General features: G+C 41.8%; 1 pseudogene; it reads right to left on the bottom strand.

The window, feature by feature from the left end:
- Positions 1–13,624: 13,624 nt before the first annotated feature.
- Positions 13,625–14,611, bottom strand: LOC146999841 (sex-determining region Y protein pseudogene; annotated as a pseudogene).
- Positions 14,612–18,657: the final 4,046 nt, after the last annotated feature.

Raw genomic sequence — 18,657 nt, forward strand, 5'->3', positions numbered from 1 at the left:
TGAAATCTCAGGAAAATCTGCTGCAAAACGCTTGCAATACAGGCAGCTGAGAGAACCTGACAGCTGAACACAACAGAGAGCATGCTTTGAAGAAACCTTCCAAAAGCTCTTCGTCACTTGCTTGTGCTGTGGGAACTTTCTTCTACAACCCAGCAAATAATATACGAATGCTGCACTGGACTGTGTACCCTCTCTTCTAAAGCTGAAAACATCAGCGATGGGGTTCAGAATGGCTTCCTAAGTGAGACTTGTACCTTTAGAAGAGAACCTGTGAGAATATACACCTGCCATTATGCAGTGGAGGAATAAAGGACTCCTACCCTCTAGGCACAAAATGAAAAACAATCATTGTTGTAAAATTGATGCGTTGTTGCACAAGGTGTGCTTGAATACATAAGTAGACATAAGGGACACAGAGAAGGCAGGAGACGTTCAATTTTAATGTAGTGAAGAGAGAGGTGTTTCGGTTTGTTCTTGTTTGATTGCTTTATTTTTTTCCATTTACTTAAAATAGTCCCTTTTCTCACTTGATCTATCCTGATTACGGCATCTCCTCCCTCTACACCTCCCAAGACCTGCATACCTTCCTTCCCTTCTGGATTCCCTCTCTTTCTGTCTCTCATTGTAAAATGAATAATAATGAATAATAAAACAAAATAAAACTTACTAAGATAAAACAAAAACTATCACAGAAAGAAAAGTAACCAAGAGAACATACAAGAATCAGCGAAGCCGGGCGTGGTGGCGCACGCCTTTAATCCCAGCACTCAGGAGGCAGAGGCAGGCGGATTTATGAGTTCGAGGCCAGCCTGGTCTACAAAGTGAGTCCAGGACAGCCAGGGCTACACAGAGAAACCCTGTCTCGAAAAACCACAAAAAAAAAAAAAAAAAAAAAAAGAATCAGCGACCCACTCACACATACATTCACCAGTACCATAAAAACACTAAACTGAAACCTACAACATATACCCAGAGGACCTGGTGGAGACTTATGGATGCCCTGTGCATCCTACATCAGTCTCTGTGAGTTTGTATGAGCTTTGCCCAGTTAATGTAGAGAGCCTTGTTTTTTTCTGTTTTCCATCCCCTTTGACTCTTACAATCTTTCTGCTTCCTCCTTTCATGAGGTTCCTTGAGGCCAGACAGGAAGGTTGGATGGAGACATCCCATTTAGGGCTGAGTGTACCCAAACTCCTCTCTGTCTCTCTCTGTCTCACTCTATGTCTCTCTGTCTCACTGTATGTCTCTCTGTCTCTGTCTCTCTCTGTCTCTCTCTCTGTCTCTGTCTCTCTCTCTGTCTCTGTCTCACTCTATGTCTCTCTGTCTCACTGTATGTCTCTCTGTCTCTGTCTCTCTCTGTCTCTCTCTCTGTCTCTGTCTCTCTCTCTGTCTCTGTCTCTCTCTGTCTCTCTGTCTCTCTCTGTCTCTCTGTCTCTCTCTGTCTCTCTGTTTCTGTCTCTCTGTCTCTGTCTCTCTCTGTCTCTGTCTCTGTCTCTCTCTGTCTCTCTCTGTCGCTGTCTCTGTCTCTGTCTCTGTCTCTGTCTCTCTGTCTCTTTGTCTCTCTCTCTCTCTCTCTCTCTCTCTCTCTCTCTCTCTCTCTCTCTCTCTCTCTGTCTCTCTCCATAATAACTGGCAATGAGTCTCTGTATTTTTTTTTCCCATCTGCTGCAGGAGGAAGCCTTGATGGCTAAACAAATCCATATGAGTACAGCAAAATATGTTGGTTTTTGTTGTTGTTTGTTTTGAAAGGGTTTTTTGTTGTTGTTGTTTGTTTTGTTTTTGGTTTTTTTTTTGTTTTTTTTTTGTTTTTTAAGACAGGTTTTCTCAGTGTAGTCCTTGGTGTCCTGGAACTCATTTTGTAGACCAGGCTGGCCTCAAACTCAGAAATCTGCTTGCCTCTGCCTCACAAGTGCCTCACAAGATTAAAGGCATGGGCCACCACCGCTTGGCAGCAAAATATCTTTAGCAGTAATTTTATTGGTACCTTTTGAATTTTATTTTTTTATACTTCGGTACTGTTTGCTTGTAAGGCACTGGGTTATTTAGTGTCAACTTCTTGGTCACCCAAGCAGTGTTGCATATAGGTCTCATGGAGGGGGCCCCAAGTCAAATCAGATATTGACTAGTTACTAACTCAACTTTGTGACACATTACCGCAGCATGTCTTGTAGATAGGATAGCATTATAGACCAAAGGGTTTGTGGTTGGTTTGGCATTTACCTTCTTCTGGCCTTCAGGTACAAACAAGCACACACGAGTGAGCACAGTCTCAGCTACAGGAGAGAAACGATACTGCTCTTTTCAGCACATAGCTAAACTACAGACGTGGAAACAGATTCCTAAGTGCTGAAACATCAAAATATTAAGTTTGATTTATTACCTAAGATGTATTCCAGTGTCAGGAGACAGAATGAGACAAGCAAAATGGCTCAGAGAATCATGGGACCCATCCCTGATCAACCAAACTCTTTGTTTAAATGTGAAGGGCAACTTTCCAGCAAAAGGGTAGGGAAGGAATCCCAGGCACATGAATCTAAGACATGGAGCTTTATATCAGCTGCAACTGCGTCAACAAGAGGCCATCCTTAAAAATAGCATACCCAGCACTCAGGAGGGAGAAGCAGGCAGATTTCTGAGTTTGAGGCCAGCCTGGTCTACAGAGTGAGTTTCAGGACAGACAGGGCTACACAGAGAAACCCTGTCTTGAAAAACCAACCAACCAACCAACCAAACAAACAAACAAACAAACAAACAAACAAAATAGTGTAATGTATCTGTCCCGCAGTCCATTCTTAAGCATCCATGATTTGAAGAACAATGATACCCCAGACTCAAGTAGTATGTAAACACAAAGAGAGTTTCATTCTGCAGAAGTGCTGTGTTCTGGGGTCTTCCATTATCAAGATTGCTTCAAGTAAATCTGCATACCTGAATTATTAGTACATTATGTAGGAAATGCTTAAACTTCAAAGAAAGTGGAGTGTTGGTCCATTCATTTAAGGAAGAAAACAAAAGCAACAGGAGATAAGGTTGTACAATTATGGAAGGAGGGTATAATAAAAGCAGGCTCGGGGTATGGGGGGCTGGGAAGTAGAAACTTAGGAAGTTCTTTGCTATGTCCTCCCCTTTCCCTGATTGTCTTTCTTTTTCTCCTCCCTGTCCAGCTTCTCACCGTATGCCCTCTTGTCTCTCGGTGCTATGTGTCTGAAAACAACCAAAGAGCCTCTGTGTCTGTGTGTGTGTGTGTGTGTGTGTGTGTGTGTGTGTGTGTGTGTGTGTGTGACTGTGTGTGTGTGACACTGTGTGTGTGTGTGTGTGTAAGACAGTGTGTGTTTGTGTAAGACTGTGTGTGTGTGTGTGTGTGTGTGTAAGACAATGTGTGTGTGTGTGTGTGTGTGTGTGTGTAAGACAATGTGTGTGTGTGTGTGTGTGTGTGTGTGTGTGTGTGTAAGACATTATCTGAAATATGTCATCCTAAATTCATCAACTATTCCATGTTAGAAATCTTCCAGTGGCAGATCCTGATGGAATCTGCAGCCAGAACTCTGAATCCCAGGCCTACATCCTATCCACCTTGCTTCCCTTGTCTAAAAGGAAGAGCCCTCCTCCTGCCTTCCTTCTTCCTCTCTCAGACCCAGAAAGACTGCCTCATCCACATCCAGTGATTGGCTTCTTGCCGTCATTATTATTATTTAATCAATTAGTGGAATTCAATTAATCAATTCCACTACAAACTATATAGGTATAAACAGCCAAAAGAAAAACTATGCATGGTGCTTTGTGTCTAATCGTGGCAGTTAACAGGATGCTCACACATATAAAGAGTAAAGGGGGCTCTTGTTCAAAGGCTCTCATCTATTATTACTCCAGTATCATAGTTTTAACAGGGCTCCCACTGCTAAATTAGTTTAGATGATGTAAACATAAATTTAATGATGATTGTGATATGAACCAAACAAAACTAGAAGTCTGCATGTTAAGTAAATCATAAAGATTAGGTTATGTTATCTACAAGGTTCGCCTAGGAGCTCTCAAACCTAATGGTTTTGCAGTTTGTACACAGGTAATATTAACTTGCTTCATCACACTGTCGGTGAAAAGGGGTTCAGTCTTCTCTTAATAAGGTAATATAGCACAATACTTTCATAAATTCTGTCATCAGAACTGCAGTGAGGCCTGCTTAAAACACAACTAGACTCGTTAAATGTTATTATTCCTTCAAAAAGGAGGAGATAGGCAAGGTCATTGGCTCTTCACCTGAGTATCTTGTCATTCCTCCCAGCTGGCTGTTTGTGATTACACCCTAATTATAATAGGCCACAAGGTTTTCTGGATATACAGACTAAAACAGGGAGGATCCCCCAAAACAGCCTTGAAAAATAGTTAGATATACTGAGTAAAGGCCCCAAGTATTGCCTAACATTTTCCCCTTGGAAAAATGTTCTCATAACAAATGATGATTCTGCCTTACTACTTTATGTCTCATGATATCTAAAATGTTGTATTCAATATACATACATCTCAAATATACTAAAATACATAAACCACACACAGAGACACAGAGAAAAGTATTTTCAAATATGCAAAAATAATGATGGGTGTCTATCTCTCTGAATACTGCCCCCACCTTCTTGGTTCTTGTTAACCTAAAAACCTACAACAAAAAACTTAGTAATTAAATATCTCGATAATGTAATCTTGTTTTGCGATACAATGCCATGTATACATTCCCATAGTTATAATAGTCAACACATGTTAACAAAACACGACTGAAAGATGTGTGTCTAATCCCTTGAATCTTTGTTAACTTTGTTAAGCTTTAGATATTTAGAGACACTGAGTCACCTAAAAAGCTCTGATCATTTACAGAAGGATTCATAGAAAGAAGTGGGGTTCCTAGTCTCTCTATATATTAAATGTAATCTATAGTTCAAAGTTTATTTTGATTTTAAAAGAGCTTCAGTTCAAAATGATAACTTTTAAGATTCAACAGAGATGAAATTATAAAACCCTAGCCTCATGAAAATTAGTTATTGTACATTCTTGAAGACATTTAAGCCATACAAGTTAATGGTCAATCTCCTTATTAATGATCAAGTTCTTTAATGTACTCAGAACTGTTTGTATTCAATCTAATTCAAATTTAACTCATTGACAGAGACAAGCTAGGCAGGAGGGACAAACTTATTCTCCCATTATACAGTCTTCTGTACATGTTATCAAGGTTAAGCCTAAAGCAAGTATTTCAAAACAAGTTAAAAATAAGCTTACTGTCTTTAATGTAAAATAATATTCCAAATTGTGATGCTAAAATCAAATCAAACTGGTTATACAAAAAATAAATGCTTGGGTAAAATGGGCTTCATTTACAATACACTAGCATAGGAGGATTTCCTCAGGCCCAAGAAGTTCCATTGTATGGAGCACAAGAGTCAGTCCCAGGCTAGCATCATTGCAGGATAAGGATGCATGGGAAAATAGGCTGTCAAAGACCTGTTGATGCTGTCTTTGTCTGTCTAGGCCTAACCAGCTCTGGCTGTTGTAGATCTGTGCAGCTCCTGCCCCGTAGAGGATCTATGAGTCTGCACACGCATCTTACATGTCCCCCAAAACAGAGAGTCGTCGAATATCAACTACTCTGGCCTCAGTGTCTCCTACACTGACATATGAGGATGCTATAAACAGTGGAACCTGGTACCTAAGCCTACCACTGGACTGGTATGGGACCTGCATGCTAGTACAACTGACCATGCCCTCTTCTCTGCCTTTCAGTACTTCATTTTAACAAAAGCTAATTTTATGGTTCACACCTGTCTTAGGGTTTTACTGCTGTGAACAGACACTATGACACAGGCAGGTCTTATAAAGGACAACATTAAATAGGGGCTGGCACACCGGTTCAGTCCATTATCATCAAGGCAGGAACATGGCAGCATGCAGGCAGGCATGCTACAGGAAGAGCTGAGAGTTCTACATCTTCATCTAAAGGCTGGTAGCAGAATACTGACTTCCAGGCAGCTAGGGTGAGGGTCTTAAGGCCACACCCACAGTGACACACCTACTCCAACAAGGCCACACCTCCTAATAGTGCCATTCCCTGGGCTAAGCATATACAAACCAACACATTCCACTCCCTGAACCCCATAGGCTTATTCAAACAATTGAGTCTATGGGGGAGTGGGGTAGGCCAGCCATATCTAGTCATAGCATAATTTAAAAAGTACATTTAGTTCAACTTCCAAAGTCCCCATAGTCTATCGCAGTCTCGAAAATGTTAAACGTCTAAGTTCAAAGTCATTTCTGAGAGTCATCCAATCACTTAACTGTAATTCCCAATGCAATACAGGAAACTGTTGTGCCATGGAAATGTTAGTGATCCACCCCCCTCCCCCTCAACCTCCCCAAACACACACGGTTTCGCTCTGATGTAACTCACAGCATGGTGTTTCTTGTATTTGAGCTAGCTCAGGCCCCCTCAATCCATCACCATCACACAGGATAGTTTTGGTGGTAGGGGAGAAGCAAGGTGGGAAAACGTGTGCAAGCATCTAACTGGAAATCTAAATTGCCTGGTGCTGGGAGTTATATCATAAGCTTAACTTCTGCTCTCCTCTGCATTGGTGGTCTTTGGTCAAGGGCTGGGCTTGTAACCTGGACTGCAGGTTTTTTGGGGAAATAACCCAGAGATGCTGGTTGTCTTGAGGGTGTAACCTGGAAACTCTGGTCTTGGTGGGGATTAGCCTAGAGACTGGAGCTAGGCTCAGGTTTTGTTGGGAGGCAACTTGGAAACTAATGCTAGGTATCAGCCTGTTAGTTTACCTGAGTTCAAACTTCAGTCAGGTTCTCTAAAATGGAGTCTGAACTTTAAAAAAATGGCATCTCATGTCACCATGATTGAATCTAGAAGACCTGTGAGAGCTGATGGTCTATCTAAACATGGGGTGAGGGTTCTGCAACTTCCTGACAAATGGCACATGTCATGAACTGTCTCCCCTTGAGCTCCTGGGGATCCCATAGCCCAGAGGGTTAAAGCCTTAGTAGAATCGGCCCTCTGGGGGTATGGGCCAGAATGTGACCCTCCTTTAGAGGAAGAAGGGTGTGCAATGGTGAGGCCTGTAAGAAAAAAGGTCTCATCCAAACAGAGGGCCTCTCTACCAGGTATTGCCACATGGTGATGTATGGCACTTGGTGCAGGTGGCCCCAAGTCTTCACCCAGAAAATGATGGGGAGATGGGAAGTCCCCTCCTCAGACCATAGGTGAGCCATTCATTCCTGCAAAAGATGGCTAGTTTGTAGGGACAACCAATCAGATCCAAGTCTTCTATGACTCTGTGAAAGTCCTTAAAATGGTTCAGGTCCAGTGTGGTGCTTTATGCCTGTTCCATTCTAGGAATTAAAAAAAAAAAAAAATTGTACAAGAGGACAAAAAGCACAAACAGAATACACAAAAACACAGAAGGACATTCCCAGAAAACCAAAACCAAAACCAAAAGGCTATCTCACATGGTCTTCCTCCCTGCTCATGGGAGGCCCATAGACCCACAGCCAGCTCAGGATCCAGATGAGAACTAGCAAGTTCTCCTGCTTTCTGGTAGGAAATCTGGGAGAGTCTTCCATTACCCCTGGCCAGGTAACTATGAGTCAACCTTGCTCCTCTTGGCCTTCAGAGTAAAATGGAAACAGAATTAATGGAGGAATAGAAACATAAATATGGAAAAGATGAAACACAACCAGGCACCTGGACCTACCAATCAGACAAACCCTCCACTATTGGGGGGGTGGGAGGGGGCGGGAGGGAGGTGGGGAGGGAGGGGGGTACTAGAGTGAATCACAGAATGAGCACCCAAAAGTAAGGGTCCATGATTCACTGAAGAATGACACCCCAGACTCAAACAGTATGTAGACACAAAGGTTGCTTCATTCTGCCAAAGTCCTGCATGCTGGGATCTCCCATTAAGTTAGAGAGACACCAGAGTGAGTTAGCAGGCCTGATTTAATGTGCATTCGGGGGATTCCTGGCTAGGTGACTTTATCCTACTCTATCTCTTAGGGACATTCCAGAACATTACCTGGGTGTGAGGGCTGGAAACTGTTGCTGACCCACTGTCGTTACTTCGGGCCAAGTGGAGGGGCATTTTCTGATTAGTTGCTTAAGGCCTGGGATTTTAGGTGTAATCCCCTGAACTGCCTATTTGAAGCCTGTCATGGAGTCAGCCTATCTCATCACATTAAGTACACTTAAATGTGCCTGTTGTTTCTTCTGTGTCTCAAAGCCTGCTCTTCCTACCTGAAATACGATAGTCCTTTTTTTCCCCCTTGGCACTTCTTTACCTTATTACTGCACCAAGACTTCATACTCTTGCTTTCATTTCTCCTTTCAGTTACTTGTTATGCTTTTCAGATTGTCACCCTCTCTCTGATTCCGTGTGTGTGTGTCTGTGTGTGTCTCTGTGTGTGTTTATGTGTGTGGTGTGTGATTGGCGTTTTTCTTTGCTTTGCGCACACACACACACATACACTCACAGTGTTTATTGATATGTAAATCACAGGATTCAGCTTACTGAGATTCAGATGTCGTTTGGAATATGATAGCTGCTAGCAGTGCATTTTGCTTGTTCAGCTTTGCCTCCTGATTCAGATGTGTGCCCACTCTTCCTTTAGGTTGCTTCACCACACCACCTCCTACATCCAAAGTCTCAGCAGGCACCTCAGGCCTGGGATCTCTCAGGAATGGTACAGTTCTCAATTCCAGAATCCCTCAACACTAACCCTACATGGATTTGGAGGAGTTAGCCAGAAAGGCCTCCTACATGGGGCAAAGGGCTGGCCAGTGATTTGTTCTAGACAGAGGCAGGCTCTAGGTCAACATACTTCTCACACAGCTAACACTGATCTTTTCTCAGAATGTCAGGGAAAGCAGACGTCTGGAATCTCCCACGGATGGGCAGTGCAAAAGTCTCCCTGCAAAATTGAAGGTCACATAGGCTAATAGAAATGTCCAGGTCCTGGGCTACATAGACCTAGGGACCCTGGGTGTTTCCTCTATGCCCATCAGCCTCCCTCTTCCCAAGATGGCTACAGACAAATGCCAATCATGCTCTTGATTGCCTTCTCAGCACAGAGCAAGTGCCAGCCTCACTTGGGTGACTGGTGGCCCCTCCTCCTTGCCCTGTTTCCCCACAGCAGCTCTCAGACAAGAGGTTCATGGGTTTTGTCCTGAGGACATCTGGCTGCTCTCTATCTTGCCAACTCTCAACATGGCATGACCCCCTCATGCTCTTAATATCAAAGCTGTGCATAGAGCAAGCACACAGGCTTTCCTAGAAATGTATCCTGTGTCACAATGGAATGAAGCTGTCAGGGTCTTAAATGTTCTTGACTTGGTTGAGCAGAGGTTGTATGCAGATCCTTCTCCCAGGAATACACACTCCTCCTGTTTTGTTGACCTCCATAAATACTTTATGTTCCAATTTTAAATGCTCACTGGCCATCACCTGAACAGAGTTCCTCTTTCCCTTTCCACATAATGAGCCTCATGATTTTCTTTCCCAACCTCACTGTATTTGGAAATCAAAGTTTGCCATCACTAATGTTTTAGAAATTCTTTATTAATGGCATTTGAATTATTTCTAAAGATGAACAACTGAGAATGACATAATCACAAGCTATGATTCTGGCTCAGTAGGTAAGAGCACTTGGACTTCATTTAGAGTTTTCTATTATCTTTGTAACGAGCAGTCACTGAAGCCAGGTGCTACGTAAGCAGTCATTGAAGCCAGGTGCTATGTAAGCTATCCAGAAAAAGAGTATCCCAGGGAATTCTTTTTTCTAATGGTGTGTGTGTGTGTGTGTGTGTGTGTGTGTGTGTGTGAGAGAGAGAGAGAGAGAGAGAGAGAGAGAGAGAGAGAGAGAGAGAGAGAGAGAGAGAGATGGCAATTGTCTTTGATTTGCTTTCAATTGCAAGTCTCAGAGAGTAAACGATCTCATAGTCCCTGGTCAGTAGGGAGTTAGCATCCAGGGAACAACAACTGGGTATTTCAGAGATAAAAGAAAGTTCTTTAGTTAAACAGAAATCAGCTAATACCAGTTTAATTTTATAGTTTGTGTCATTAAATGTTTTGAAACCCTGGACATATTTTTGTTCAAAAGGCAAAAATAATGCTCCTTGTCACAATTCCAGAGTTTGAATATACTCTTTGTGGGAATACAAAACAAAAAAAGAACAAGGATACTTTGTATTTACATTGTCGTTTATCCTGTCTAGTTTAGATTTTCAGTGAAATCTCATGCAATTTGCTTGCAACTCTCCTCCTTAATATGCTTGTTTGCTCTAAAACATTAAAAGTTGGGTGGTAGGACAAAGTATTTCAGGACTCCTTGAGCTGTCCTGTTCTGTAAGCCCCGTCTTCACCATTGTTCTAGAAGTTTCTCCCAGAGATTGGTGCTGTGGTCAGTGCCTTGGTTTGGACTTCTTGGTGTGGCCCAGGAAAAGTGCATAGCAGGAAGTATCAGCAGACTTATGTGTGTAGGGGGATGGCATCTAACAAAAGAACAGCATCTCATAGGCTCTCCAAGAATAGCCACCAATTCCAGCACTCACCTATAAGCAAATAGTTGGGTGAGCATTCTGGAGAATGCTAAAGGTATATAAATCTTAGGCAGAACACTGCTTGCAAAAAAGCTCTCTTGCACAAGAATACTCTGTGCACAAAGATGAAGGAGAGGAGGAAAAAGAGGAAAAAGAGGAGGAGGAGGAGGAGGAGGAGGAGGAGGAGGAGGAAGAAGATATGTAGGAAGTAGGTACAGGTGAGAAAGAGGAAGCCTGTGGAATGCCAAAGGAACAATGAGGTCCTTGTCCTGTATCTATGGCTCTCTGCATATAATTCGCACAAAGGAGAATAAAATCCACAAATGACATGGAAAAACAATAGCAGAAACTCTCCAGAGAAAGAGACATAAGCACCCATTGGGATGGATATATTTGTATTCACTTGTGTTAGGAATCTATCCAAAGGCTTATAAAGTCTTATTGATTATTGGCATTGAAATGGTGCTGAAACACACCCTTAAAAGAAACACTAACCACTTAGAAGTCCAGTAGTGTCAACTAACCGGAGTTCCATTGAATTCTAGAGAACAGTCTTTTAACTGATTTACAGAAAACAATACATGTAAGTTACTGTTCACAATAGATGATTTTGAAAATCAACTAAAACTCAAAGGTCTTAAGACCATGTAGAACAGTAGTTTAATTGTTTCCAAGAGTTCAATACATCAGATAATACACCATGTTGTTGTATAGTACTTAGTGTATAAGATGTCACAGTTGAGGCTCCATGGCTGCTATTTTCTTCCAACCTATGTTTTAGAGTTGACAGGGCTACATAATCAATTCAAAAGTTTATGGGTAACAGAGTTATTATGAGGGAAACATCGTGGGAGATTAATGTGATGAAACTGGAACGGGCTAACTGAAGGTTTGGGTATGTAACTTGGTGTTAACAAGCCTATGTGTAGTTCCTTGATCTTTCTTAAAGAAACTGTTGCAGGGGTTGCTGTGTACACTCTTTTTTTCTCTTTAAACTTGTTTGTAAGAACAAGAGTGGGTAACTTTGAACCATTCCTTAGCTTAACAATCTGGCAGTTGAGTTAATGGGCAGATGGCCATTCATTCATCCCACTTATACTTGCCCTCCCCTTCACCTTTTGTTTTATTCCAATCATTTTGTATATGTGGTGTCTTAAGTGTTGGTACATCCACTTAGCTTGCCTATTTATCCATTTTGTTTCTGATTCTTAGCTAGCCCTTGAAAACATAGCTTTGCCTGTAGTGCTTTTATACAAAAATTTGTATGTCGATAAAACAGTCTATTCTTTAGAGATAGATAATAAAAGAGAAGCAAAATGTGACTCCTTATATGCATAAAGGCTTATTTTACCAAAAGATATAGAGAGCTCATCGCATAGTTCATAGAACAACTGGGCTTTGCACAGTGTGGAGGAGAACTAAAAATGTCACACACACACACACACACACACACACACACACACACACACACACACACACACTCACACACACTCACACACACTCACACACACTCACACACACTCACACACACACACCAGACTTTACATACTCATGATGTAGTTTTGTGTGCTAGAGAGCACCCTGATAAACAGAAAGATGCATTTGATCAACAAAGGAGTGTTTTGTATACTAAAGAGTCACAGCCTGTGTTTTCACAGCATTAAGTTTGGTGTGTTTTTCAGAGATGAGTATTGAAGACTTACAGGTGGTTTTCATGGTGATGCTGTAAGGAAATGACAGCCAGCCCTGACCCAATGGCACTGTGTTTTTGCCTGCTCAGAAATGAACTACTGCATCCCAGTCATTAGAATGTTCAACCTGAGTGAATATATATATATATATACATATTTGAATAAATATATATATTATATATAACATATATAATAATATATATTCATATACACACATATAATCACATATATATATGTATATATGTATATAAACACACACACATATATATACATGTTCACACACATATACATATATATGTGTGTGTATGTATGTATGTATGTATGTGCATGTATATATGTGTGTATATATGTGTGTGTTTATATATGTATATATGTGTATATGTGTATATATATGTATATATGTGTGTATGTGTATATACACACACATACATACATACACACACACACACATACATACATACATACATACATACATATATACATACATATATGTCTCCAGTGGTGGCTAAAGAAATTTAACATGGCCGGGCGTGGTGGCGCACGCCTTTAATCCCAGCACTCGGGAGGCTGAGGCAGGCGGATTTCTGAGTTCAAGGCCAGCCTGGTCTACAAAGTGAGTTCCAGGACAGCCAGGGCTATACAGAGAAACCCTGTCTCGAAAAACCAAAAAAAAAAAAAAAAAAAAAAAAAGAAATTTAACATGCAGCCAGGCATCCAGTAAGGGCCCTTGACCTTTGCCTTGGGATGCCTGGGAGATCCTCTTGGCCAAAGAGTAAGATAAGAATAGGCTAATAGGCTGTGAAGAATTCACAGCTGCCTTTGTTCTTGTAAAACCTGATTATCTGTGGAAAAGAGGATGAAATGGTATTTTATTACTACATAGCAGGAATGAAAAGAATTTTCTTTCCCAGCTGGATATTTGTCATTACAATGTGTCATTCTGATGTTTCCTTTAAAACTCCACTTTACCCACCCCTAGCCCCCACTCTAGCATGGCATACTGTATTGGCTCTAAAGCTGTTTGCTGTCTTTATGCTAGCCTAAGAATAAATGTATTTCATCTAAATTGGATCTGAGTCTAAGTCTCTGGTTTCTTCTGTGGATTAAATGCCACAACAGTGAAACTAGTACACTGTTAAACAAAAACTATATAGAAGCATTTCTAAGCTTTATCCTTCCTTACACACTACACACCTTTACACACATTTTGGAACCCAAAAGGAAGGAGCAGGGCCTTTTTCACGACAGGAGGGAAGTCTAAACCAACTAGGAATCTCAGACTTAAAATCATAGCAAGGGGGAGTGTTGGCATAGGTAGGAGAAAAGGCCAGTGTCATGAGGCTGCCTACCACAGGGCTTTGCTGAGATGCTCCTGGTATGGTGTATGCTCACCAGTGATGTCCACTCTTAGTAAATAGGTTAGTAGCTGGTTGTGGAACTGCTGCTGCTGCTGCTGCTGCTGCTGCTGCTGCTGCTGCTGCTGCTGGTGGTTGTGGAACTGCTGCTACTGCTGCTGCTGGTCGTGGAACTGCTGCTGCTGGTGGTCATGGAACTGCTGCTGCTGCTGCTGGACATGGAACTGCTGCTGCTGCTGGTGGTGGTCGTGAAACTGCTGCTGCTGCTCCTGGTCATGGAACTGCTGCTGCTGCTGCTGGACATGGAACTGCTGCTGCTGCTGCTGGTGGTCGTGGAACTGCTGCTGCTGCTGGTGGTCATGGAACTGCTGCTGCTGCTGGTGGTCATGGAACTGCTGCTGCTGCTGCTCCTGGTCATGGAAGTGCTGCTGCTGGTGGTGGTTGTGGAACTGCTGCTGCTGCTGCTGCTGCTGCTGCTGCTGTGGTTGCCCAGTGGGGATATCGACAGGTTGCAAATAAAAGCTTTGCTGGTTTTTGGAGGACAGGTGTGCAGCTCTACTCCAGTCTTGTCTGTATGTGATGGCGTGTGGGTTCCTGTCCCACTGCAACAGGTTGTACAGTTTTGTTGAGGCAACTGCAGGCTGTAAAGTGCCGCTCCTCTGTGGCACTTTAGCCCTCCGATGAGGCTGATATTTATAGTTTGGGTATTTCTCTCTGTGTAGGGTCTTCAATCTCTGTGCCTCCTGGAAAAAGGGCCTTTTTTCAGCTTCTGTAAGGCTTTTCCACCTGCATCCCAGCTGCTTGCTGATCTCTGTATTTTGCATGCTGGGATTCTGCTGGGCCAACTTGTGCCTCTCACCACGGGACCACACCATAAATGCATTCATGGGGCGCTTGATATGGCCCTCCATGCTCTCTAGACAATTGTCACCAGTCCCAAAACTTGTCTTTTCTCCAGAGTTTAAGATATCATGTGGCTGTAGGGCTGAACTGAACATAGTGGAAGAATTATGATTGCATCCAAAAAGACAGTGATGCAAGCAATGAGAGAATGACAGAGACAGACAGAGACAGACAAACAGAGACAGACAGAAACAGAAGTCAAAACTTAAAGTGTAAGAGCTAAAAGCCACTGACCAAAATGTGCTTGTAACACATTTTTAATATTTAAAGTGTATAAGGAAATATTTATCCCTCCTCCTTCAGGACCTCCCTAGTCCAGCCCAACTTATCTACTTTGAAGCCATCCCATTAACCTACACACGGTCAAACAAAACCCCTCAAGTTTGTGAATGTTAGAGACTGCACTTTTACACTCCTTTAAAATATATCTCCTTTTCTTTGATCATTCTGTCACAACAAGTATTAAGATACAAAGAACATACTAATGAGTTCTTTTGCCCTGTAGCATACATTATGTTTAGGATGGACTAAACTGAGAAATAAACAAGCATGCAAAAGTAGTGGAAAGGGTTAAATATGATAAGCATGAAACCATTCATTTGTATCTAGTCTACTAAGGCAGGCAGCATGGAAAACACTTTCCAGGTTGAGCATTCTAATGACTGGGATGCAGTAGTTCATTTCTGAGCAGGCAAAAACACAGTGCCATTGGGTCAGGGCTGGCTGTCATTTCCTTACAGCATCACCATGAAAACCACCTGTAAGTCTTCAATACTCATCTCTGAAAAACACACCAAACTTAATGCTGTGAAAACACAGGCTGTGACTCTTTAGTATACAAAACACTCCTTTGTTGATCAAATGCATCTTTCTGTTTATCAGGGTGCTCTCTAGCACACAAAACTACATCATGAGTATGTAAAGTCTGGTGTGTGTGTGTGAGTGTGTGTGAGTGTGTGTGAGTGTGTGTGAGTGTGTGTGTGTGTGTGTGTGTGTGTGTGTGTGTGTGTGTGTGTGTGTGTGTGTGTGTGTGTGTGACATTTTTAGTTCTCCTCCACACTGTGCAAAGCCCAGTTGTTCTATGAACTATGCGATGAGCTCTCTATATCTTTTGGTAAAATAAGCCTTTATGCATATAAGGAGTCACATTTTGCTTCTCTTTTATTATCTATCTCTAAAGAATAGACTGTTTTATCGACATACAAATTTTTGTATAAAAGCACTACAGGCAAAGCTATGTTTTCAAGGGCTAGCTAAGAATCAGAAACAAAATGGATAAATAGGCAAGCTAAGTGGATGTACCAACACTTAAGACACCACATATACAAAATGATTGGAATAAAACAAAAGGTGAAGGGGAGGGCAAGTATAAGTGGGATGAATGAATGGCCATCTGCCCATTAACTCAACTGCCAGATTGTTAAGCTAAGGAATGGTTCAAAGTTACCCACTCTTGTTCTTACAAACAAGTTTAAAGAGAAAAAAAGAGTGTACACAGCAACCCCTGCAACAGTTTCTTTAAGAAAGATCAAGGAACTACACATAGGCTTGTTAACACCAAGTTACATACCCAAACCTTCAGTTAGCCCGTTCCAGTTTCATCACATTAATCTCCCACGATGTTTCCCTCATAATAACTCTGTTACCCATAAACTTTTGAATTGATTATGTAGCCCTGTCAACTCTAAAACATAGGTTGGAAGAAAATAGCAGCCATGGAGCCTCAACTGTGACATCTTATACACTAAGTACTATACAACAACATGGTGTATTATCTGATGTATTGAACTCTTGGAAACAATTAAACTACTGTTCTACATGGTCTTAAGACCTTTGAGTTTTAGTTGATTTTCAAAATCATCTATTGTGAACAGTAACTTACATGTATTGTTTTCTGTAAATCAGTTAAAAGACTGTTCTCTAGAATTCAATGGAACTCCGGTTAGTTGACACTACTGGACTTCTAAGTGGTTAGTGTTTCTTTTAAGGGTGTGTTTCAGCACCATTTCAATGCCAATAATCAATAAGACTTTATAAGCCTTTGGATAGATTCCTAACACAAGTGAATACAAATATATCCATCCCAATGGGTGCTTATGTCTCTTTCTCTGGAGAGTTTCTGCTATTGTTTTTCCATGTCATTTGTGGATTTTATTCTCCTTTGTGCGAATTATATGCAGAGAGCCATAGATACAGGACAAGGACCTCATTGTTCCTTTGGCATTCCACAGGCTTCCTCTTTCTCACCTGTACCTACTTCCTACATATCTTCCTCCTCCTCCTCCTCCTCCTCCTCCTCCTCCTCCTCCTCCTCTTTTTCCTCTTTTTCCTCCTCTCCTTCATCTTTGTGCACAGAGTATTCTTGTGCAAGAGAGCTTTTTTGCAAGCAGTGTTCTGCCTAAGATTTATATACCTTTAGCATTCTCCAGAATGCTCACCCAACTATTTGCTTATAGGTGAGTGCTGGAATTGGTGGCTATTCTTGGAGAGCCTATGAGATGCTGTTCTTTTGTTAGATGCCATCCCCCTACACACATAAGTCTGCTGATACTTCCTGCTATGCACTTTTCCTGGGCCACACCAAGAAGTCCAAACCAAGGCACTGACCACAGCACCAATCTCTGGGAGAAACTTCTAGAACAATGGTGAAGACGGGGCTTACAGAACAGGACAGCTCAAGGAGTCCTGAAATACTTTGTCCTACCACCCAACTTTTAATGTTTTAGAGCAAACAAGCATATTAAGGAGGAGAGTTGCAAGCAAATTGCATGAGATTTCACTGAAAATCTAAACTAGACAGGATAAACGACAATGTAAATACAAAGTATCCTTGTTCTTTTTTTGTTTTGTATTCCCACAAAGAGTATATTCAAACTCTGGAATTGTGACAAGGAGCATTATTTTTGCCTTTTGAACAAAAATATGTCCAGGGTTTCAAAACATTTAATGACACAAACTATAAAATTAAACTGGTATTAGCTGATTTCTGTTTAACTAAAGAACTTTCTTTTATCTCTGAAATACCCAGTTGTTGTTCCCTGGATGCTAACTCCCTACTGACCAGGGACTATGAGATCGTTTACTCTCTGAGACTTGCAATTGAAAGCAAATCAAAGACAATTGCCATCTCTCTCTCTCTCTCTCTCTCTCTCTCTCTCTCTCTCTCTCTCTCTCTCACACACACACACACACACACACACACACACACACACACCATTAGAAAAAAGAATTCCCTGGGATACTCTTTTTCTGGATAGCTTACATAGCACCTGGCTTCAATGACTGCTTACGTAGCACCTGGCTTCAGTGACTGCTCGTTACAAAGATAATAGAAAACTCTAAATGAAGTCCAAGTGCTCTTACCTACTGAGCCAGAATCATAGCTTGTGATTATGTCATTCTCAGTTGTTCATCTTTAGAAATAATTCAAATGCCATTAATAAAGAATTTCTAAAACATTAGTGATGGCAAACTTTGATTTCCAAATACAGTGAGGTTGGGAAAGAAAATCATGAGGCTCATTATGTGGAAAGGGAAAGAGGAACTCTGTTCAGGTGATGGCCAGTGAGCATTTAAAATTGGAACATAAAGTATTTATGGAGGTCAACAAAACAGGAGGAGTGTGTATTCCTGGGAGAAGGATCTGCATACAACCTCTGCTCAACCAAGTCAAGAACATTTAAGACCCTGACAGCTTCATTCCATTGTGACACAGGATACATTTCTAGGAAAGCCTGTGTGCTTGCTCTATGCACAGCTTTGATATTAAGAGCATGAGGGGGTCATGCCATGTTGAGAGTTGGCAAGATAGAGAGCAGCCAGATGTCCTCAGGACAAAACCCATGAACCTCTTGTCTGAGAGCTGCTGTGGGGAAACAGGGCAAGGAGGAGGGGCCACCAGTCACCCAAGTGAGGCTGGCACTTGCTCTGTGCTGAGAAGGCAATCAAGAGCATGATTGGCATTTGTCTGTAGCCATCTTGGGAAGAGGGAGGCTGATGGGCATAGAGGAAACACCCAGGGTCCCTAGGTCTATGTAGCCCAGGACCTGGACATTTCTATTAGCCTATGTGACCTTCAATTTTGCAGGGAGACTTTTGCACTGCCCATCCGTGGGAGATT

Source organism: Mus caroli, unplaced genomic scaffold (genome assembly GCF_978045245.1).
Source record: "Mus caroli unplaced genomic scaffold, Mus_caroli_1 scaffold_34, whole genome shotgun sequence".
Classification (NCBI taxonomy): Eukaryota; Metazoa; Chordata; class Mammalia; order Rodentia; family Muridae; genus Mus; species Mus caroli.